The sequence below is a fragment of the Netta rufina genome (genome assembly GCF_964035555.1).
Source record: "Netta rufina genome assembly, chromosome: 2".
Taxonomy (NCBI): domain Eukaryota; kingdom Metazoa; phylum Chordata; class Aves; order Anseriformes; family Anatidae; genus Netta; species Netta rufina.
In genome coordinates, this window is record NC_140124.1 from 37,383,151 (window position 1) to 37,406,853 (window position 23,703).

A 23,703-nucleotide genomic window follows, 5' to 3' on the forward strand; every position below is an offset into this window, starting at 1 on the left:
CTGCTACATACCTTTATGACAAAGCTAAGACAACCTTTACTGTTTTGGTTTGTTTTAATTTCTTTATACTTGCTCAGCAAATAATTGAATCAATGCTACGATCCAGGAAAAGTAAAATGTTAAATGCCAAAACTGCATTTATTTAATTTCGCTTTGCTGAAAAGGTCAAATTCCGGTCTGAGTTTCTCAGTACTTATCCTTAATACTTTATTTAAAAGGACAAACATTCAGTTCTACTCTAACTTCACTTACCCTGCGTTAGGTGCTTACTTGGCTTGTTTACTCCAACAAAACAAATGTCAGAGTTTTCTGGTCTTCATTTTTTAACATGTTTTCCCAATTAGGCTTTTATGCTCTCATTCCAGCTACAGCTGTTAAAGACTGATGTAGCCCATAAAGACAGTTCACATTACAGATGAAAAAGTCCCACAAACATTTTTGGACTCCTTTTATAAGTAGTTTCTATTTCTCGTTCAAGTTTTCTCGTTCATTTGCATTTTCAGATGAAACCATTAAGGAATCTTTTCCCTTGCCATTAAAGCAACCAAACATCAGCTGCAGGCACTCTGCCTGTGCAGGTTATGCAGGACATCACCTTGCCCCAAAGCATGCCCAGAAGGGTGGTCTGAAGCAGAAAAGGAAGACAAACCAACACACTGGGCCAGGTAATGAAGCGATGCAGCCCCAGCAGCCACGAGCACAACGCCCCTATTTGATCAGGCCTCGAACACCTCAGCAGGCTCAGCCCCTACAAGAAATCCAGTCCTCACTTTTCTTTCCCAAAACGTAGGATGAGGCAGCTCCCAAGCACCAGGAGCTCCTCCTGGAGCTACGTGCTCGGGCTCCTTCTCCCACCTCCTCCTCCCAGCACCCCGACCCCTCTGGCCTTGCAGGCCCTCCGGCCTTGCCATCCCTCCTGCAGAGCTCCAGCTGCTTCTGGGGGCCTCACAGGACACACGGTGTCTGCTCACCTCCTCCCCAGGACACCCTGGGGCTTGTGGAGCTCTCCTACCAGCTTGATTTATTTTCTGCTGCCCTTCTAAAGCACCCAAATCTCTCTCCTGCACGCTGCAAAGCACGCAGGAGACCACCACAAAGAACCCAGCTGGGGCCAGGCACCAGCGTCTCTGGTCCTGAGCAGCTCCAGCAGTGAGCACATAAGATGGAAAGAAGCTACAAGCGAAATTGCGCTCATATGGTAATACAGTCATTACCCAACAACATCCACGGATTTCCTGCAGGGTTTTATAATAGATTTGACTATTTACCTTCTGCCTTTAGTGACCGCCGCATAGAAAATGGCATTAGCTTGCTCTGCTGTGCCTCATGAATCCCACCAAGCTGGCTGTAATTGCTTGTCTGCTGGCAGGAAACTAAATAGCAACAACGAATGGAGACAATAATACGGGAACAGAGCGTATCACTGACCATGTGTATGAGCAAACGCATAAATCTGGCCCAAGTCCACACCATTTCCTACATTTTCACACAGAGCAATTCCTAGCACGTTTATGGTTGTTTGTAACAACCTTGATCATTTCGTAGAATAACAATGTAAGCACACTTCCTTTACTCAGTATGAGGATTCCTTTCCTTTTTCTTTTTTTTTAATATTAATTCCTTTCCAACAAGTTTAATTTAATTTAAAGAGATCAAACCTACAGCAGACCAAGGTCTAGCAGAACAAAACACCGCCTTTGCATTAGAGCTGGCCAGAAATTAAACTCGCAAGTTTACTTGCTAGAAGATGCAGTTTCACCTACCTTAAAACATTTCATAGGAAGATGTCAAATGCAACAGCAGCTGCTGGGCACAGAGCTGATCATTTGGCTCTGTCAGAAAAGGAAACCCAGCTCATTGCTCCCACACTGCTGCCTGGCAGCTCTGGTTTTCTGGATAGCCCTCTGACCATAAATAATTTTTGCAAGCTGAACAGTGATTGCTAAGTGAAGGACCATCCCACAAGGTGTCTCTTTGGTTTGCCAAACTCCTCACATTTATCAGTACAGGCCTTGAGGGCTGAATGGCACAAGCTCCATAGGGAGAGGTGGGCAAATGTCCGAATTCACCTGGAGGAGGGTGCACAGTAAAATCCACTGGGGAGTGCTGGCTTTTGTCTAACACCGAAGCACAGACTTGTAAAGATCCTCTCTGTTCTATAAATAAGAAAAATTTCAAGGTCCTTTTCTCTGACATTTAGCAGTTGGTTTGGAACAGCTGAAGGAATCCAAACCATCATCCTTTCCAACTATTAAGTCTTGGTAAAGCCAATATATTACTCTGGGGAGCAGAAAGCAAACCATTAATTGAATATTATCAAAACACTTAGTGCCTGATTCTGGGAGAACACGTCTATTTCCATCCAGAGTCAACCTCAAACAAAAAGCTACAGAGGCATCTAACTGCAAGTTTTCATTCCTTGTTACAAGCACTAAAGAGCTTGTTTTGACACTGCACAAATTGTTTGCATGGCAAAGCAATGCAGTCATGTTGCTCTCGTTTAACCATTCTTTCCCCATGGAATCCACCAGTAGTTTCTTGTCGTCAACAACAACAAAAATGTATTAAAGAATCAGAGTACCCCCAGTGAAAATGAAAGCAAAAATACCTGTAGTATAACTTAGAAAAAAGTAAAAGAGGTAAACAGATTTCTGGTGAATTTCCCAAGGAGATCCAAATCTTTATTTCTGAACTCACACTTAGCAGACTTAAATGCTCACGCAGTATGACTAATATAGAAGGGAATGGAAGATGTTTCTGACAATATCACAGAGTTTTAATTAGCTGAAACGCACTAACGCTAGAATACAATGAGTTAAAAGCTCCACCTTTTGGAGTGAAATCTGTACAAGCGGCACTATCGTCTCTTTTCCTTTCTAATAGAGCTCCCACGAGGCATAGAGAGGTTCCTAAACTTTGAAGAAGCTGGAGACAGCCTCAGCGCATTATCGCTCCGGCTGTCATCTGAGGCAAGACACCGGTTGTTAATAATTCACATTGCTTTTTTGGTTATGCTAAATGACTTTCTTTCCATTTTCAAGGCAAATACAATAAATGTCACCATCAAAGAAAGCAACAATGAATACGCGAGAGAAATCGGGAACTGAAATGAAAGGTGGCTGTTCAGTAAGCTCCTGGTGTTTACTTTTAGTGAGGGTAATAATGGAACTTTGAAGTATTCACAACCACAAGCACTGTGTCTCAAGAAAGGAGGTGAGAGCAGAAAGGCTGAAAGTGGATAAGTGCCCTTTGAAAGTACGTATATAGACATCTCTATGTAGATCTGTAAATATATGTGTGCATACATATGTATGTGAGTACATGTGTAAGTACACACACACACACACAGCCATCCTCTCCTTTCCTTTAGGAAATGGTAGGTATGTGCACTAGTCAAATCAAGAAAGTACTAAGCTAGCTCAAAGATGCAAGGAGATGAGACAACTTCCTCTCACCAATTCTGTTGTCTAGTCTCACAGCATCTTTGAGTTACATTCTTTGTCCAACCAAGGCTTCATTTGGCATCTTGCAAGCATAAGGTAAGTATCTTAAGAACTGGGTACATTCCCTGCAATATGGTGGGTTTATGCATGGAATAGTTTTATTCTTGGTGTTTCAGAAAAAAAAAAAATGCATACCCAGGCTATCATATCCACCAGAGTGAAAAACCAGCCATGAAACAGACTCCAGTTGCCTACATAAATCGACAGGCACTTCTTAAATGACTCAGCGCTCACACACATTAGCTTGTGGGCAGAATTATGCAAAACAGCAAAAGAAAGACCACTTGCGAGGTGCAAGGGTAACAATCGTGCAAAATACCAGATGAAAGAAGATGAAAAAGGGGCAGGACTTCTCATTTAGACTGTGCACAGAAAAAAAAAAAAAAAAAAGAACCAAATCCCATCCCTTCTGTATTTGAACAGCTCTTTGACATGGTATTTTGTTTGTCCCTCCTTCCTGCTCTGCAAAAGGAGAGGAATTGGTTCTGCTTCCTAAACTGATGCAGACCAAACACAGAGACAACAAAGGGAGGCAATTTACATTTCACAAATCCAAGAAAACTCCAGTTACGTCTTACCAAATGGAGGAAGCGTTCAAAGTTGTAATATTTTATTCATACAGACATTGTTATCTGTGTACGCTTCCAAAGGCAAATATTACACTGAAATACAGACGGGTAATTCTGAACGACGGGACGCGCTGGAACATTAATTCACATCTCCATTTCCACTCCCCAAAAAGGACTGCTTCCCTGTGCTAAAGCCTTCCAACACCAAGTTAATCTACAGACAGTAATACTTTAGATGCCCAAGTCAAACACTGAATGCCGTTCATTTTAACAGCCTCAGACGATGTGAACTAGGACTCCCCACCACTCACACAGCGGAGCAGCAAGTTCCATGCTCTCACAGCACGTAGCCGGGCATCAAACACTTCAAAAGGCAGGGAAGGAGCAGCCACCCAACAACACAGAAGCAGCCAGAACTTACTGAAGAGATCTTCTGACATCTAGCAGCCAGTGGCATCATACGATTTGAGGGCTGATGCGTCTTTTTTCTTTTGTTTTGGTCCCTCTCTAGCCAACACGTTTGCTATTTTCCTCAGCAGCAACAGCAGTTAACACCAGGGAGCTTCACAGCTAACCTCCAGAATCTTCCAGTGTTCTCCTTCCCATACTTCTCAATATATCTTTTTTCCTGGCATAACCCCCTCTTTTTCCTTTTCCTCTCCTCTGTTTTACGCTTCACTTCGATGTTCTTTCCATATTTCTGGCAAATTTTCATTTGGGATTTTCGATCCTGCAGAATATAGCAAGTAAGCAACGCTGAACTCTTACAAACTTTACAGTAAGCAAACCTGGACTGCAGCAAAAGAGCACGAGTAATATCCTCAGAGGCATATAAAAAAGGCACATTTCAGGAACTTCCAAATTATACAGAATTTAAGCGTTTTATGGTATATTCTCATAGATAAAAAAAATCTCTGAATGAAGTTTGTAGCATCTCTAAACTTTCCAATTTGCTGTATCCTGCTGACGATAATACCCTGTATGTGCTGACTCTTCAAGGAGTTAAAAAGCAGAGAAGTTCATCAATCTACATATTTCCATCCAAACCAACTGAGAGCAGTCTTGAAATTATTGGGGTTTTTCTTAATCAAGCACAGATGAACAAAGTAGGCTGCATGCATTAAATTAGGAATTTTTTCCATATTCACGAGATAATTAGTAAATATAAATCTGATTGAAGTCTAGTTCCCAAACTGAAAAATGACAAGAGGATTTCTAAATATTTAGGGAAAAGGGGGGAGAAAGAAGTCAAGGGCAGTAACTGTCATTGAATACAAGCACTATCATTTGACGTATGTTTTTCGTGACACACTGAAAATTGTGATGAAAATCAAAGATTTGGCGCAACACAGACGATAAAAATGCCATCGAAGTACTACAACAAAGGAGGTCTTTCCCCACTTCACACGATAATTACTGCATATTCTAAGCACACGCCAGGTGAAATAACTGGACATTAGAGAGGACATTTAGAAGTTTATATTTTAAAAATTCGACCTTTAGCACAAAGATCTAAATTCACTGACATATCCAGTAACCCCAGGGAGGATGGTTTGGATTCATCAAGATAGCTCTAACTCACCAAGCCAACCTGTGCAACAGAGAGCTGATAGTCTCCAGGGAAACCAAAATCCTCTTGGCAGGTCATGCCTGTATATATTTTAGACACAGCACTTTGCTGTATATATATGGGAAAAGGACAGATAGCTTTATAAATGCTTGAAGGCTTTATTCAAATGTTACCTGCTGGTTTCTGCTTCTTTTCACATTAAATCTCCAGTGTCTCACACGCATTTTCCCCTTCTGTTGTAATAGCTGTTTTCAGTCTTTCCTGTAAAATCTTATTTAGGATGATACCATGTGCCAAGTTTGTTTGATTTTTTTAAAAGCCTGAAATGGATTTTTTCCAATCCTGTGACTAAAGTCCATATATTACCCTATTTCAGATGCTCTCATTTCTTGCCTGCATTGACTAATAACATTCCTTTTCTTCAAAAGCAGCAGTACATACTAGGCATTTAATACTTTAAATTAGAATACATAAAGTTTAGAAGTGACTTTCATCTTTTTATCTTTTTCTTGGCTTGAAGTATTTTGGTTTTTTAGATAAAGAGATGACATTTCCAATTTATGCATGCTTTTCCTTTGGAAGAGAACATAAAGTGCAACTTTTCAGTGTTCCTTGGGTGCTCCTTTAAATCACATTCCTTTATTTGGGAAATCCTGTGATTTTTCATAGAAGTCTGTTAAATTGTTTTCAGCTTTCCTGGCAAAACTAAACAAATGTTAGAGCAGCCAAAACTTGCAGTGTGCGCTGTATAACTAAGAAAGCAATGTTACTTGAAGGTATATTCTCTGTTTGATTTTGGCCCTGGGTCTGGTTATGTTTCAAAAGGAAAGCTGGGTAAAAGAACACGACATGATGAAATCCAATATAAACTGGAGATATTTGGGGAAGATAAATTAAATTCAGAGAAAACGGAGGTGTAATGTGCTTAAAGAAAATCCAAACACATTATCCTGTAATGACGGTGAGACAAACACTTCCATGGGCATCTCTACCCACAACAGGTGTTAGTCTATACTCAGAAATAAAACTGACCCATCTAACCCTACAAAATTCTCCAGGAAATGCCCCCTTGATTTTAAAAAGGAATAAAAAGTAAATTAAGTCTGTCTTCTTTTCCAATTATTAAGCATGCCTGGGAACTGCAATGAAAATCCAAACGCAAAACATCCTCCAGAAAATATTTACCATTTTCCCAGCTCTCCATCCCAACGCTTCTACGTTTTTGTTCAGCTGTGTTGCTTATGGGAACATACACAGATCACCACAAGTTTTAATACCTCTCTTAGGGACAAAACGCAAATTTCACGTTAGGTCGGCGTCCATAGATGAGCAAGATTTAAATTTTCCTGTGGCAGCAGATCTTGGAAGACAGCCGCAAGACCTCGGCCACCCAGCAGCGCCAACGGGAGTGATCCCGAGCTGTTCTGCTTCTCGCAGGAAAACGGGCCTCGAGAGGAAGATCCCATGATCCGAAAGCTCACTCTTTGCAGATGTCACAGGAAACGCTCCCTGCTACGGCATGCTCCACGTGTGAAGCTCTGGGTGGGAATGCACGGCAACGGGGGGTGGCAGCAATCCCTGCGAAGCAATTTCCCCACCAGCTCCTGGTTAAGTTGGCATGTGGAAGAGGCATGTGTTACCCCATTTATGGTTCTTCGAATGACCACATAAACTAAAATTACTTCCAGAAGATGGGAAGCTAGGAGGACCAAACGGATGGCTTATTTTGCAATGAATTCGGCAATCACGCCCTTTAGAAGTGAGGTAAGGGCGAGTTACATCTACACCAAAGGCAGCCCGCTTTACAGTCCATACGTAATGGGATTTACCACTTCTACCAGGACACACAGCTGGTTAAAGACCTGATGAAAATCAGTACGAGAAAAGAAAAAAAACAATACTTTTTGCTGAAATACGGTTTTGCTACCTGTATCACTGCTCATACAATGCTACGATACAAATTCCTACTCAAGCTATTTTCCACGAGCAGCACAGCTAATGACGAGTGATTCCCACTGATGAGTCTTTTGTTCTCCAGCCTCTTACTGCCACAGCCTCAAATTTCCCTTTCTTTTCTTCTCTCCCCACCCCATGGATTCTTCAGACCGATGAGAAACAGCAATTGGGTGGCTATGCTGGAGCGAAGCAATCGCTTCCCGGCCAGTGAGGTGCCAACAAGGAGAAGGTAGGTGGTTCCTCACCTTCCCCTGGTTAACGCAGGTCTCTGTCCTCGACCCAGCTGGCAGCTTTCGCAGAGTTAGGAGCAATTTAAAATTTCTAGCAAATTGGTTTAAAATTGACCGGTATTAATTATTTGGGGGAATGAGACAGACAGACTGGGAGCCTTTTTTTTAAACTCTCGTCTCCCTAGGAAACCAGTGAAACAAAGCAGAAAAACCCATCGCACTACCACCTCCAAACCCTCTGGGAAAAAAAAAAAAAAAAACAACCCACACCTTTAAAAATAAGGACCTGAAAGCAAAACTCTGCAAAAAGCACTAGGGGATACGGCCTCCTCTAGCTCCTTTCACGGCGGATTTAGCAGTGATAAGGCTTTCACAGAGCACTGAAAACGACTAGCAAGCAATAGCTCACCACTGGCACCTAGAAGAAGTATGTCACTGCCAAACACACCACATCACTTCGACTTGGCAAGAAGGCTTGAGAGAAAGCCAAAGAGTAGTGGAAAAGGCTGTTAAAAGTTAACAAAGCACTTCCCAAAAGTACTGTTTTGTTTTTTTAAGCAAGTCTGCTAGAGCATGGGTGATGGATTTACTACAGAAAAAAAAAAGAGTTTTTCTTGGCCCAAAAGCCCTGCTTTTTTGCTTAGAGCAAATTTTCCTGTCACTCTCCAGAATCTGAACTCCTACTCCCTCGTTTCAGAAAAATGCGGCCAGTTGCTGGTTTTAAGTGCAGAATTCCCACACAGCGACACTGATGGCACGCAAATCTATTGTCTAATGGGGGTCATGGGAAACAGGCCACAAACTCGCCTGTCACTGCGATGGAACAACCAAAGCAGAATGATGATTATTTTTTATTTTGCAATAAAACGGTTGTTGTTGCAAGTTTTTGGAAGACTAGCCGAGCATTTCCCCCAAATGCTTGGTAGAAGGCATCATTATAACTTTGTTTCTGTGTCAGAGAGTCGGTGCAATTGTCAGGAAAAGCACATTCACTAGAAACGAGAAGGCGAGACACAGACACCTCGCCTTCACGGCTGCCGAAGAATGAGTTAACCAAGTTATTACAATCTAATCCCATAGTAGAAAGTGCATGCAATAAGGCTGTAACAGACGTCCTGTCCAACAGGGACAGGATTCTTTGATGGTATGAAGGTGGTAATTATGAAGCATTATGCAGGCAGTCTTAAGATCTAAACCTCTCCTTACCCCCTGGATAGGATCCCTTCGGGGAGGTTAGCCACAGCAAAATAACTAGTTTCGTAAATGCACATTCCTGCTGATAAAATAATAAATACACAAGCAAATAAACAGGTCAAACCCTCCGTTCCCTTTAAAAAGTGTATAAAATGGACTTCAAAGGTGGCTCAGTAGTGTATGAAAATGCACATCCAGAGCCAGCGTGCAACAACAGCACAGTCTGCTATTGTTCTCGTTAGCCACTGCTGGCATGGACACTGCCTCGGGACCAAACCTGTGACAGCGAGCACAGCTCTGTGCCTCTGTGCCTCGGCCAGTGCTGTCTGCCCCCTGTCCCTACCAATGCAACCAAGGAGAAGTCACAGGCGGCCTCAAGGGGCTCTAACTCCTAATCCTGTGACAGCCCACATTCAGGATGCTTTTGCTTTTCTCCATTCCTAAATGTATTCTGCAAAACCAAGAATCATTTCTAAGACCTTCTAGGTCAAGGAGAGCCAGACCTGTTACTCTTTGATAATGAAATGTCACTGATAAAATAGTCTTCCTACACGGTTAGGACCTTGAAATAATGACTTAAGAGTGATTTAAAAAAATGCAGAGACGGACTGAGTTTCCATCACTAGTTCTGGAAGGGTTCCCTGGAAGTATCTGTTGATGAGCAGCCCAATCTTTCCCCAAATTTACTATAACTGAAAAAAAAACAAACAACAAAGCCGACAAGTAGTGCAAGAGTGCAGCTTGACAACAAAGTCTTAGAATTATAAAGTATTTTATTCAGTGCGCATGTGGTGAAGAACAATGGAAATAATCCCCCAGAATATGTCCAATTTTATCTATTTGATCATTTGAAAGGCTTCATCAAGGCATTCAACCCAGCTGGAAAAATCGGGTGGAAGATGGACTGCAGAGAAAGACAGATGCTGCATCTGAGCTGAGCATCCCCAAGTAAACAAACAACAAAACCAAACCAAAACAAAAAAGCGATTCTGACACGGTTCCAAACTTTACGAGACAATAACTTAACAAAAGACCATTTTTTCTGTCACTCTTTTTGTTCTTTTGTTTTGTGATTTGAGATAAAAGTAGATGCTAATTTTTTTTGCTTACTAATAATCTGTGCAATAATTGCCAGTGAATTAACCCATGCAATTTAGCACTATTTGTCAATTCTTGTATCGGTTGTTATTAAGAAATTCAGGAGACAATTGTTCAAATAAAAGAACACCAATAAAGGGCTTAGCAACTGAGGAACTACAGCAGTAGACTGGTATTTATTTACATTTCACCAGTAACTGTATCTTGGCTCATCTCTAACTTTCTCAAAATCCCATCTATTTACTCGTAAACCTCATACCTCATTCTCTTTCAGATTTAAGGCCTTTTATCAAATCACTCGGAAACATACGGCACCTTTAGGACTTCTCACATCCTTGATGTCTTTAATTTTTTATGTGCCACGTAGTATGCGGAAGCCTCTGTATTCTCGGAATGAAATGAACTCTTTCAACTGATGACTGTTTAACTGAGACAGGTAATATTTTTGCAGTTCTTAACTCATCTGCCGACTGTCAAGCTTGTCTTTAGTGCGCTGATCAAGAGCTGCAGCTCACACCAAAGGCTTAATGAGATTCTCCTCTCCTTGAAAAGGACTGTTTCTTTCAGAAAAGTAGCTAATCAGTGCAAGTCTCAAGTTGAGAGGATGATTATTTGGGGAGGGGGGGGAGAAGGAAAGGAAGGAAGCTGAGAGGTCCTTACAATTTTAACTAAACAGAGCTCCATTTATATGAATAAGCAAGCTTTGGAGAAAAAAAAAAAATTAAAAATGGCTGGAAAGCCTTAAACTTGCAGGTCCTGTACAAGACCTTACCACAATGCCAGGATTAATATTTACCAGTAAGAGCCACAGCAGCTACCTCCAGTGGCTGAGTAAGCATTGGACTCAGATGAGAACCCTTGTGTGTCACCTTGCATTTGGGAAACCCCATCACACTGCTGCTAATCTTAAATTTATCACATAGTACAGTGTGTGACAAGTATAAAGTCACTTGCAAAAGCATGACTGCACACAAACCAAGAGTTTGCTGGGTGTGCAAGCTTTATCATAGGAAGAAAGCAGCAATTTCATGTAGTAAGTGTGTCACCTGGACTCCTCCCAAGTCCAGTATATCCCAAATTTGTTTGGCTGCAGAAAGACAAAACCAAGTCCCTGGGACTTGTGTTTAAGCTACAGAACATAAACATGCAACACACTCCAGTGTTTTGCCAGGACACCTGAACTAGTGGCAAAGAAGCTTGTTGGGAACTGGAAGCAAGCCTGGCACAGTGCTGAGCAAATGCTAGTAAGTTCTTGTCCTCCACACAATTCTTCCAAATTGTGTTCCTCTCCTTAAGTGATGAGGCAATCTGAAGGCCTGCATCAATGTTTATCAGCTTTGTAACATGTCACAGGTGTAAGAGTAATTTTTTTAAACAGGATTTCACCGAGAAATTACATCGCAGAGTTCTGAAATTGCTGCAGACTGGCCATGACTGGTAGGCAGGTGTCAGATCTACCTGGAACTCCCTCAACGTTAAGCTGAAGCCTAATGGAGAAAGGCACATCACACCAGGCCCAATATGAGGTGTTTACTTGGCAGTATCCTTATACATTTTACAGACAGAATACGTATTAAACTTCCTAATGCACACACACAGGCTTTGAAAAGCAAACCAGAAACAATAGTATTGTGTAGATAATACCTACCACAGACATTGTCTCCACAAGGAGTCAAGGTAAAGAAAGCACAGGTCAGGCGTTCGCACACAAAACCCACGCAGATGCCGTAAGAGACTAACCTCAAATACAATTAACACTTGAAACACAATGATTAAAGTTTGCAAGCTGCATTATTTTGCTGAGTACAATATTCATAACCTTAATTTAAATTGTAGTCACAATTATGCTTGTTGCTAAAGCAACAGTTCTACCTATTTACAGAACCGGGCAATGGAAATGCAAATTCTGCAGTTTCCGTGCACAATAGATGCGATAGATTCAAACTATCTGAATGTTTTCACGTTATTCTACACACAAAATTGAAATCGAATGCTGAACTTCCCTAGAAATGATAGCATTTTAAGGTTTAAAGTAACCTTTCACTGTTCAGTAATAAAACAAGTCTAGCACACTCAGGGGCTGCTTTTCATGCCACTTTGTGATTTAAAAACAAAACAAAACACAACAAGATATCATGAAAGATCCAAAAGGGATCTGAACCCAGAAATATAGGTTGTCTTCTTCAGTCCAAGACCACGTGCCTGCCTGCACACAGCACTACGGGTCTTGTTCAGGCAGAGCTCGATAACAAGCCTTGTCGGGATGCCAGCCACAGCCCCTCGCCGGGTGTCACTTGTATTAACCCAACACGAAGGCATTCCTCCAGCAACAAAAGTCTCAAAACACTGACAACCCATGCAATGCCGTGTCGTCTCCTGTCACTTAGAAAGTCAAATGATATCCGTCCTTCTGGATTTACTGTCACCCATCACCCTGGAGGGTTTGCAGTTCGTGTGTTCAGCTTTGCCTGTCTCTTAATATTCTTTCCCTATTTTAACTGCTCTGCTTCCTCTATATGATCCCTCCTTTCTGAAGACCTTGTCTCCTCTTTCACCCCCTTCTATTTTACAGCATTTTCTTTCCTCCTGCTGTCCTTTCCCCACAGTGACATCTGCCACTCTGAAGATCCAGCGTGGTGCCACCCAGGGCCTTAAGGAAACAACACTGCCTGTCAGCCTCTACCAAGGGAAAAATAAAATTTTCTCAGGCACAAGATAACTCAGTGACATTATCTGGAGTCGCCAATGTGATGACTGCCTTTGGGTGCAAGAGAACCAGCGGTCATGTAAAGCTTAAGATGATTAAAGCAGTTTCCTTGTAAACAAAAGGCAAAAACCATGTGTGGACAGGTGGCCCAGCTTCTGTTACAGAACAGATCTTCAGGTGAAAGCACTTCACCAAATCTGCTGCCTAGTTGGACCTTTATCCTCTGAAACCCAGCTTCCTCATTTGGGAGAGCCAGGGGAGACTGAAACCTCAGGCACCACTTCTGGGAGCCTGCAGGTGAGATCTGAAAGGACACACTGGGGAAACCATCTTGTGCCAGCTCCATGCCATGGCCAGCATCAGCTCTCTTTGCCACAGCCCATGACTTCAACCTGGAGAATTGCTCCTCTAAATATTGTGTTAAGATGGAGGGGAAGAATAACATTCACGGTGGATCACAGGCATGAAGCCTCGGGTTTGCAGAAAAGCAATGCATACCATCAGTCTCACCACAAAAACTATTTTACAAGACATTTCTTGTGGCCATCAGCTGCGATGCCCCTTCCATGCCCAAACTCAGGGGAACTACTGGCTGACATCACACCACTGGCTCCACACGCAGTGTTTGGGGTCTCCTGGCCCATGACCTACAACAGCATGGGTCCAGGCCGGGGTGGTTCCAGCTCTCTGAACACAGACCTCCCAAGCTCCTCTGTTTTTTGGGGTGCAGCAGCAAGAAAGCTATGGCAGGGAGAATGGGCTAGGGATATTATAGCTCACAATAGGGCCAACACAGGTCTTGGCTGCTGCATTCTTGTGTGGAAGAGCGTGGAGGCACTTCCTAGGATTGTTCCTAGGATTGAGGGATTCTGGTTATGAAGACCCTCTGGAGCAGGTACAGCCAGAAGCCTAGGAACAGAACTAGCAGTCCACTGCCTCTGCAAAGGACAGCAGAGAAGGAATAGATGCTTCCCAAAGAGCAATGAATGCTACTTTGCTAAGAATAAGGAAGATTTACTCTCCATACTGCAGGACTTAGATCTGCCTGAATTGCCTTCCTCACCCTTAAAACTGTCTCCTCTCCGAGCCATGGAAGCAGGACTGACTTTACCACTCTTTCCTTTGTCAGTTCTCCCTCCTTTGTCGTTTCTCAGAAAAGCAGGGTATGAGCAAATTCACCCTTCCCCCGTCGTTATCCTGCGTGGTGCACTGCTGGTAGTTTTTGACTACGCTTTTCCCTAACTCAATCCCAATCCCCAGTCCGTGAGGTTTCCTCAGGGTCATTGAGACAGCTGCCAAAGCCATCTGTGAACAGGAAGAAAAGGTCAAAAAGGGCATTGAGAGAAAAGAGACACAGTGACTATGCCTATCTAGAAGGAATAAGTGGTCAAATGGCAGTAGGAAATGAGTAAATCTAATTTTTAGACACTCAGCTCTGCTGCGCATCTATGGGAAGGCAGGATTTGGAAGATGGCACTGGAGACCTTGGTCCTGACTTAACCCACTATAGACGTACTCTCCCTCCCAAAACTGGTTAGCCACAGACCAGTAGGTACTGCGATCATGAGACTCCACAGGACGATAACAGTATCTTCAAGAGCAGGTTTAGACTCCCAAAATTCACTCAGTCATGGCAGTAGCTTGGAACAACTGCAAGTTGTGACCCACCAAACCAACCTCAGTGCAGAGAACCAACCACCAGCCTTACCAGTCCAATCTTGTGTCCCACCCTTCAGTGGGACACAGGCAAAGCACACACACAACAGGGAAAACTCAAGAAAGTAACACACGGTCCATGTCTTCCTCCTCAGACACAAGGAAGTCAACTCGTCTGGTGTGTGCTCACATAGGAGCTGCCACAGCTGCAGAAGGAAGCCATTTTATGGCCTCAACTCCATTGTTGGCCAGCGGGGAAAAAAAGTCACATAGCATGTATGAAAAAGCAGGAACAGAAACAAACCAGGAACAGAAGTAAGAACAGAAATTAGATTGCTTTCTGCACGTGAAATCTCTTGACAAGCATCGCTGGCTGAGACAATGACAAGCTACCGCTAACTACACAAAATGGACACGGGGACAAAATGGCACCTGCTAGACTGGCCCCCAGAAGACGGGCTTGCGAGCCAAAAAGCAGACATTTGTCACAAGATACCTTTCCTTCAGATGGCTTTGAAGCATGTGTAGAGGGATGTTCTGCTGACAGGAGAGCACACCACCTCCTGTCCAAAGTAAAACCCTCACAATGCAACTAATGAGGCCCATACTCCTCAGAAGCACCTGCCACAGTGACCTCCTCCTGCACCACGCTACTTGCTTGGGACATGCATAGTCTGACACTGGCCAGTGCTGAGCTATGGACCCTGGGGTCTGACCCACCAAGAAACTGCTACAGGTTCTGTGAAATAGCTGAAGGTCCACAGTTTCCATGACAATAGAGATTCTTCATCCTTCCTATAGAAATATCAGAAAAATTAATAATAACAAGAAAATCCCACAGAATCAAGGTGTATCTACTTAGCATTTTCTTTTCAGTACAATTGAAGAAAAGTGACTTCTCACAGTAAAGAACAGCTGATAGCAACTATTCCTCTTTTCTCTCAAACGAGGTGTCCTCCACTCACAATAAACCAATTCCAAACTTATAATTTGCATGAGCTTTTAGCCAAATAGCAACGATTATTTCCAAAGTCAATGACTGTGAACTGCATTAAAATTAAAAGATTGCACAGATTTTGTGTATGATCTTTTATCTTGCTGGCGTCAAGAAATTTGTAGTAACAAGTCATACAAAGACTAAACAAGTTACTGCAGAGATCATGCCTCATCACTTCTGTCCCATAATAAAGCCATAAGACATTTATTATTTAAAGTTACAAGCCACTGTGTGTCCCAGTTAAACACAGGGCAAGTTTTGTTTATTAGAAAACAGGATTAGGCTCCTCTGGCTTGAAGAATCTCATCGTTCCACCAGAAACGCCTGTCTACCAGCCACGCAGACTGCCAAATCTGGTTCCTTGGCTCTTGAACAGCATCAGGAGATGAAAACCACATGAAGATTGGAAAAATGTGCAAAGCCAGAGGCAAAAGAAAAGACAAGGCCACTCAGAAAGATCATGTGCAATGCCTTAGTTACTGATAGGATGGAAAAGTTTCTTGGATGTTCAGAGCTCTTTTTAGACAGATCTGTAAGTATTTTTCCACGATTTGAGTGAATTACAATTAGCATTCATTTATGTATGACGTATGGTATGTATCTATTGTAAGAATTCAGTAATTGCATTAAGAAGAAGCTTCAGCTAACGGAGTAGATACAATTGACAACTACATGGTAAGAATGGAGTATTGTAGCTACCCATTCTTCAGTCTAAGAATGGATACAGACTAGGAAAGTTAACACAAGCATGACTATTGCAGCACCCATATTTTTTCCAGAGTGGAATCCATGAATAGAAAACATCTTGCAGATGTTCCTTCCCTCCCTTGTCCATTTTGCATTTGCACGCACCCGCTGCCGAACCACAGAGGCAGAATCCCCGTAGAAAAAGTGGCTGTTGCACTGCTCAGTGTATTTGGGGTGAGATTCCATCACGGTATCTAAAAGAAATCTTTTTTTTTTTTTTCCAATCACAAGCTGAAAACACCAGTCCAAAACACATCATATGCACATTCTTTGACATATTTGATACTTCTAATACACTTACCATATTGTATCTAGGCTTCCATCTAGCCTATTTTAACACAAAATAGCAGTGCCACAGTTCAGCTGGGTCTTCAGGAGACAGGCAATACCTGCAACTTTTTTCTATTTGAAATTTGAAAGGTACACATAAAGACTATGTAACTATTAAGATATGAGCTTGGAAACTTAATTCATAATATTGACCAACTTCTTGCTTTAGTTTCTGTGAGAAGGGTGTTTTTAAGGCCACGATCTACCAGCTAGAGCAGTGGATTGAACAGGATCTACTCCCAGTTCTGTCGCAGTCATCGTATGACTTTAAATAAAGCTCTTCATCCTTGCTGTTGTGGCACAATTAAGTGCAACCATAAAGCAAAACCTGACAGGCTAAATGTTCATGTCCTTATGTATTACCCATCTCAAGAATATAAATGTCATACAATACATACATGGGCACATCTATTACATACACATTCTCTCTTCTGTATGTATAAGCGTATCTAGATCTGTACATCAGTAACATGTGCATATGGTCTCCCATAACAAAAACCTATATAAGATAATTATGGAAAGCAAAGCCCATATTTAGAAACTAGAATATCTCTTACAGATTGTACTCAAGTTATGGATCCTTAGTTAAAAGCCAACAATAGTAAAGAAGTTCAAGTTATTTCTAACAATTCCATAAAGCAAATACATTTATGATGTAATTTATTACATTTATTAAACTACTAACATATGGAATGCTCCTTTTATGTCAAATTGCAAGTTTCCCAAGACACGCAAGTAAGTTTTATAAACTGCTACAGCACAAACATTTCATTTTGCTGTGACTTACAGTGGCAAGCCCTGAAGGGTTACACATTACTGGACTGCAATTCACTTGAAACAAAATACCTGCATGTGTTAGAGAAGCCAAAAATAATCATTTCTTTACATTTGCATTAATGGAAAGGACTGAAGCCCAGACCCAGCAAAGCCCTTATGCTGATTCTTTTTATCATGTGCACATTTTCATGTGTAAAAAATCTAAGTTGAATGGGATCTGCATATGGACAAAGCTGAAATGAAGGGGAATCGTTAACAGAATCTGAGATACACAGAAATAACCCACTGGCCTCTTCTGCTCATTGTCTTACTGCTCTTAATATGTTATATATTAATATCCTCTCAAGCAATGTTTTAGTCTGTCGTACATGATCGATATACAGTCTGGTTCAAGCTATCACATCCCATTAATAACCTAACAATATTTTGCCTTGCTAATTTTATTTCATCACTCCTGAGGACAAAATGATGGTAACTAACCCAGGCAACTGGAAATACAAAACTGGAATGCTAATTTCATCTATGTTCCTTTGCTTACAAAAATGAAAACAGGAAATTAAATAACTTCACCAATGGAGAAACAATTGCTTTTACTAGTCTTAAATCAAATAAGAACACCTGCAAATGCAGGGTCTTTTTTCAGATATACAGCCACTTGCTCAGAGGTTTTTGTTGTTGTTGTTCTGCTTTTTTTCCCCTCTCTCAAATGAATGGTGAAGAGAAACAGAAAGCAGAAATGAGGCACAAATAACTACTTAACGTAATATAAAAATTACCGATAGGAAGAGATGGTAAGCACTGAAGTCAACAATGCATATTACATTTTGTAGCAAACAATTTCCTGATAAAAATGCATATAAATTCTGTGGAGAAAATGCCTTCTCTATCCCCAGCTTGCACACTTCCCACTGTGTGACACTTCCAAGTTCCAATCAGATTTTTTTTCCCCTCTCTGAGGGAATAACTGAGGTTTTTTCAATTAAATTAACTATGTAGACTACACACAACTGAAATTTAATCCTATATTAAGAATATGTCCATATTGAAATGCTTTTTAAAATTTTGATTCTAATATAATTATATGTTTTATAAAGGTTCATTAACCCATATGTGCCTTTATTAGAAAAAAAGCAATAAAAGCCCAGCCATATCAATTGTAATAAAGCTGCAACTACCTTTTTTTTTTTTTGAGCAGCAAAACTGGCCCAAAGCATTAGTGTATAGTAGTCAGAAGCTTGCAAGAACTTGAAAGACAGATCCACTTACAAATTTATATTGTTTTATACACACATATATATATGCATACATATAAAAATGCCTCAAATCAGAAAGCTTAGTAAGCGTGTAGTAAGTTTGTTATTCAAGGAGTATTGGCCTGGTAATACAGTCCTTAGGCAACAACAGTTAAAACACTTCAGCAAAACAAAGTAGGGTGGAATTGTTGAAATATAACTAATAACCTTACTTTTAATTTTTTTTTTTTTCACTAAAGAGAAGAATTATTGACAATAAGGATAAAAACCATATGCCCTTGTGTTCACATTATGACTTCAGAACTTCTCTGGGACATGTGAAATGTTGTTGTTTTTCATTCCATCAGTCAAAACATCTGGATTTTAGTGGGTTTATAGCACAAACGGCTTGTTCAGACTATAGCCTTTCCCCATTTAAAAAAATTTATATCCCCATTTCATTCTCATCACATGGCTAGCATATGTTTCATGCCAACTTTATTCAAGGCCAAAACCTGTCATAACTCATCAGGCCAAAGCATTACTACAGGAATCTAAAGCAAAGCAAAAAGAGATCCAATCAAGTCAGTAAAACCAAACCAAAAAACTCAAACTCTACCCTAATCTGAGGAGAAGCCCTGAACCCTTGCTCTCTCAGAGCGTCATCAGAACTGAAGAGGCAGAAGAAAGGAAATAAAGGATGAAGAAGAGGCAGAGTTCAGTTTCTATACAATCTGTCATTCTGAGTGAAGTTTTCCAAAATAAGTAGACTAGATCCTAACGGGGCAGGAACACAGATAGTTTAAATATTTCTCTTTCAAATCAAATAACAAACCAAACAAACCAGCTTGCCCCACAGAGTCACTGCTGAAAACGTGTGTGCTTTATATTAAGGCTCGTCCGTTTGTGAGCGTAGGCCCTCCTCAGGTGCACATGACATTTACCTCCTGTCTCCAATGAAACAGAAATACATGGCACCTTGGAGATAAGAGGTACAAGATGATCAATATTCACTTCCTTTTATTATACTGAGATGGATGCAAAATAAACTTTTGTTTTTTTTAAACTTATGGGGGTCATACAATCTTTTTTTTTTTTTTTTTTTTTTTTTTCCAGTGAAGTATACACACACAGACACTAACTTGTCTCTCCTGGCTTTGCAGCAAAAGGATTTACTGCAACGTGAATCTGATGCAACTGTCTTTTACTTTCCTCAAATTCTTTCTTGTTAGGAAATCCAATTATTGTCACTTAGCATTTGTCTCCCCTCAACATCAGCGAGGAGGCGTCCAGTTGAGCCGCAAGACTTCTTGCTGAATAATGCCTCGTTATTCTGCAGCAAGGACAAGCCAGCAGAGAGCTGGAAGAAGACTGGGCCTGCAGATAACGCTACCGAGAGCAGGTTTTGGAAGAAGTGGGTGCCCTCCATGCCACCGTGGCATGTCCCCACCAGGAGGGGCAGGTCTCTCACACGGTGTGGCCCAGGGGCATGGTAGGAAAGCAGGCAGAAAAATGACTGCAGGTGAAACCTGTCAGAAGAAAACTGGAGAGAGACCTGGCACGGGGCACAGTGACAAGCAAGACTGAGTCAGTAATGGGATGAACTTTGTAAGGGGATGGTGAGGTGGGTTCATTTCGGGAGCTGGATGAAGCTCCACGTTGCAGCCGGGACCGCCTCACAGCTCACCACTGCCACCAGGGAGAAGGCCCCACTCTTCCTCTGCACCTCCTATGGCATGTTGCTACCCAGCAACGAGCCATCCAAGTTAGAAATCTGTTAATGGCTTCTTTAACAAAATCTGTGCTGATTTTACCGATTTAACTCAGGTGAAATCTGCTGTGATCTCACCAGAGGGAGAGCAGCAGCCCATGTAAGCTTTGGGCAGTACAGACAACTGAAGGGTAGCACACAGGATGATACTGTCAAAGGACAATGCTGAAGATGGACTGAGACTTCTTGCAAGAAGCTACCTTAATGGAAAGGGAAGGCTCGTGAGCAGACACTGTACAGCCAAGAAGATAAAAACCCAGCAAACAACAAGAGAAAACCCCTGGAGGGGGCTTCCCTCAAGGTTCTGAAATGTGCAAAGTGCTCCTTGTTCCTCAAGTGCTAACCTACTTTCAATGAAAACCCCACATTGCTATCTATTATCACACTTGCTCAAACAGTCTGACAAATCTAAGGGTTTTAATTCTGAAGAACCATGAAGATTGTCAGTGTTGTGGCACATAATGGGAACTGATGGGTTCTTCATACTCTGCTGTTCTTAAAAGCATGGCAGTCTTTCTCTAGACACTTTACTTTCTAGTGTGTCAATCCCTTAACACTGGGAAATGTCAGAATGAAGGTTACACTTGCAACCTTAATTCAGTCTTTTGCATGCATACGTTATTAATGCAGTACTTAAATAAGCCATCTAACACGATTTGCCATTGGACATCTGTCTTGGTGTACAGCATGGCTCGAGTTTGGAAGTGAATAAAAATACATAATAAAGGAGCATATTGCCTTACCTTCCTTCAGCTGTGTATGTCAGAAGGTAAACTAAGCAAAGACAGCAAGAAAAGCTAAGTTTGTGGCTAATACAGCAAATGACCAGCAGGATAGCATTTTATTCCCACTTCCAACTATGTTAGTGTCCTGTATCTTCCTGGCTGCATGCTCTCACCACTTACACCAACACCAGCATTTTCAGACCCTCCACAAGACACTGACCACTGCAAAGCCTTCTGCCAGGCTGACAAGTTACATGAGTTCACAGAGATGACACAGGTGAAACAGAGCATTCTTTCCCATCTTACAGGCACAGAAAACTTAGGTCCTCTTAGCTGCCTATGAAACTGCAACTAAAACACAGACGGCATTCTGGAAAGCGGTGTCTGGTTTTCAGGATTTTAGATTTGAGAATAAATGCAGTTCCAAACTGTAAATGTGATCAGCATCCACACTGATGACTATAAGTCCATGAAAGCTGCTTTAGGAACACATGAAAAAACACTGAAGACTTGGAAAACTTCTGGCTGTGTATTAGCTCCCATTTGAAAGTGGAGCTAATCATATCCCTCTCACTATTAAGATTAAAGGCTCGCAAGAGATACAGGTGGCAGAGCAGTAAATATTACAGAGAAGCCTCAGAGAAAAATGAATAACCATCTTCAGAGCCAGATCCACTGATGTTCTAAATAAGGCCTAAAGTAAAGATACAGTAAAACACCAAGCAGCCACTCGTAATTTAGCATGGCTTATTCTAAAAAGCATACGAAGCAGAAAACCTGTGGAAAAGATGATGTCAGGATATATACGCACTGAAAGGGCTAAAGTAGATTCACAGAAAACAGACTTCACACTCCAAATGTTCTTTTTACACAGCTGTGAGCAATTCATTTTTAGAAACATCTGAATCCATGCAGGCATAGGTGAAGCATTCATCATTAACTCTGGTTATCTGCAGAGGTTATTTCTGAGCAAAAAATAGAAAGGAACCAGCAACTCTCTTGCTATTGAGAAAAACCTGGAACATCCTAACACTATGTAGGAGGCCAGGAGCCTTCATACAGCTGGTGACATGAACAGGGGGGAGCTGCAGAACCCTGAGAGCTCACAGTCATGGGTGATAGTTAGGAAAAAAAGCAAGAAACACAGCTTCATGCCCTCCTCACCTGCCCACCTGCTGGTAGCTTCAGAGACCAGAGCGATGGGGATGCAACATGCCAAATCAGAACTCAGTAGGAGCTGAACAGCTTATACTCACTGGAAGACCAAAGAATTTGATAAAAGTACTTCTATTCACAGTCTCTCTAAAACCACGTGTCCTAAAATCCTAATAAAACAATCAAGGTCGAGTGAGGAAAGCGTACAAAATATGCTTTACAGCAAACCTACCCACTTAACTGGACTTACAAAGTCTGGGTTTAATTTTTCGCTCTGTGCCAGACATCCTCTGTGCCTCAGGCAAGTCACATGGCTGTCGGGTGTACTGGTTTCACCCACACGGTGACAGAGATGCATCCTTCATGAGGGATCAGGAGAACACACACATGAAACCTTGTGAGGCATTCAGCCAGGGCAGCAACGGGCGTCACAGAGGAGCCCATACAAGCGAGCCCTCAATACTAATTCATTGCCACTAATTCCATCTCTCTGAAAGCTGTCAAACTGTCAAGCAATAGAGACTCAGACTATTCACTCTGAAATAAAAATAAATAAACGTGGAAGCAGCTATAATACATAAACATGGAAAAACAATTTCTCTCCAATTTGTTTGGTGCTCTCGGTCACTGCAGTGCATCCCAATTAGTTTAACAGCAAATGGAAGAGTATGAGAGACACAAAGTCTGCACAGACAAATTTCTCAGCTCCTGCACTGCCTACAAAATCACACTCCTGTCCAACCACCTACTCCAAACCTCCACCTTTTTCAAAATACAAGCTCGCTTGCAACAAGTTGTAGAAAACAACAAATTCACGTTAACCTGGGGTTGAACACACTGAACTGCACCGAGAGAGGTGTCACGTAAAACAATGTGCTAGCAAGTCTTTGTCTCACACAGAGAGAGACCTACAGCTTTGGCTTTTCCTTTGACCTGACTTGCAAAACACGAAGTAGCAGCACACTGCAGGGCAACAGCAGAGAGGCTCTAGCTGGCACCCAGCCAGCTAGCTGTAACACATTTTGGTGCTGTGTTGTTTTATATATAGCAAGAAGCAGGTCCCAGCCTTCTGCTCGAGCCTCGGATTTCCAAATGGTGTGAGGAGTAATTGCTTGTAGAACAGGCTAATTTTGAAGTGAATGAGGGCACAGGCGATGGTGTGAGCAATACTGGCAGAGATGCTCGATGTCAATCAGCAAGAGAAAAAATGGAATAGCTACGGATCGTCATGAGAATTAAAGCAGACTACCTCAGATATCAAAAGAGGTAAAAATCACATGAGGCTGGACCCTCACTTCTTTGATGTTTTAGATCTTCAGGGTCTCCCATTGCTCTGTTTCCACCCAGGAGTACACCTATAGGTATTTGTAACCATGTAAGAGTTATTTAAGGTAAGGTTGCAAAACTGAGAACACTAACTTTAACCTCTTGAATTACTCCTGAGGGAGCACAGAGCGCAGAGAAGGAGGAAGAAAAAACGAGTAGT

At 41.8% G+C, this 23,703-nt stretch overlaps 1 protein-coding gene across 1 annotated transcript in view; it reads right to left on the reverse strand.

The window, feature by feature from the left end:
* Nucleotides 1-23,703, reverse strand: part of RFTN1 (raftlin, lipid raft linker 1) — a gene marked incomplete at both ends in the record, with an annotated part of 82,168 nt that overhangs the window by 57,988 nt on the left and 477 nt on the right. The gene's annotated exons all lie outside the window — the stretch shown is intronic.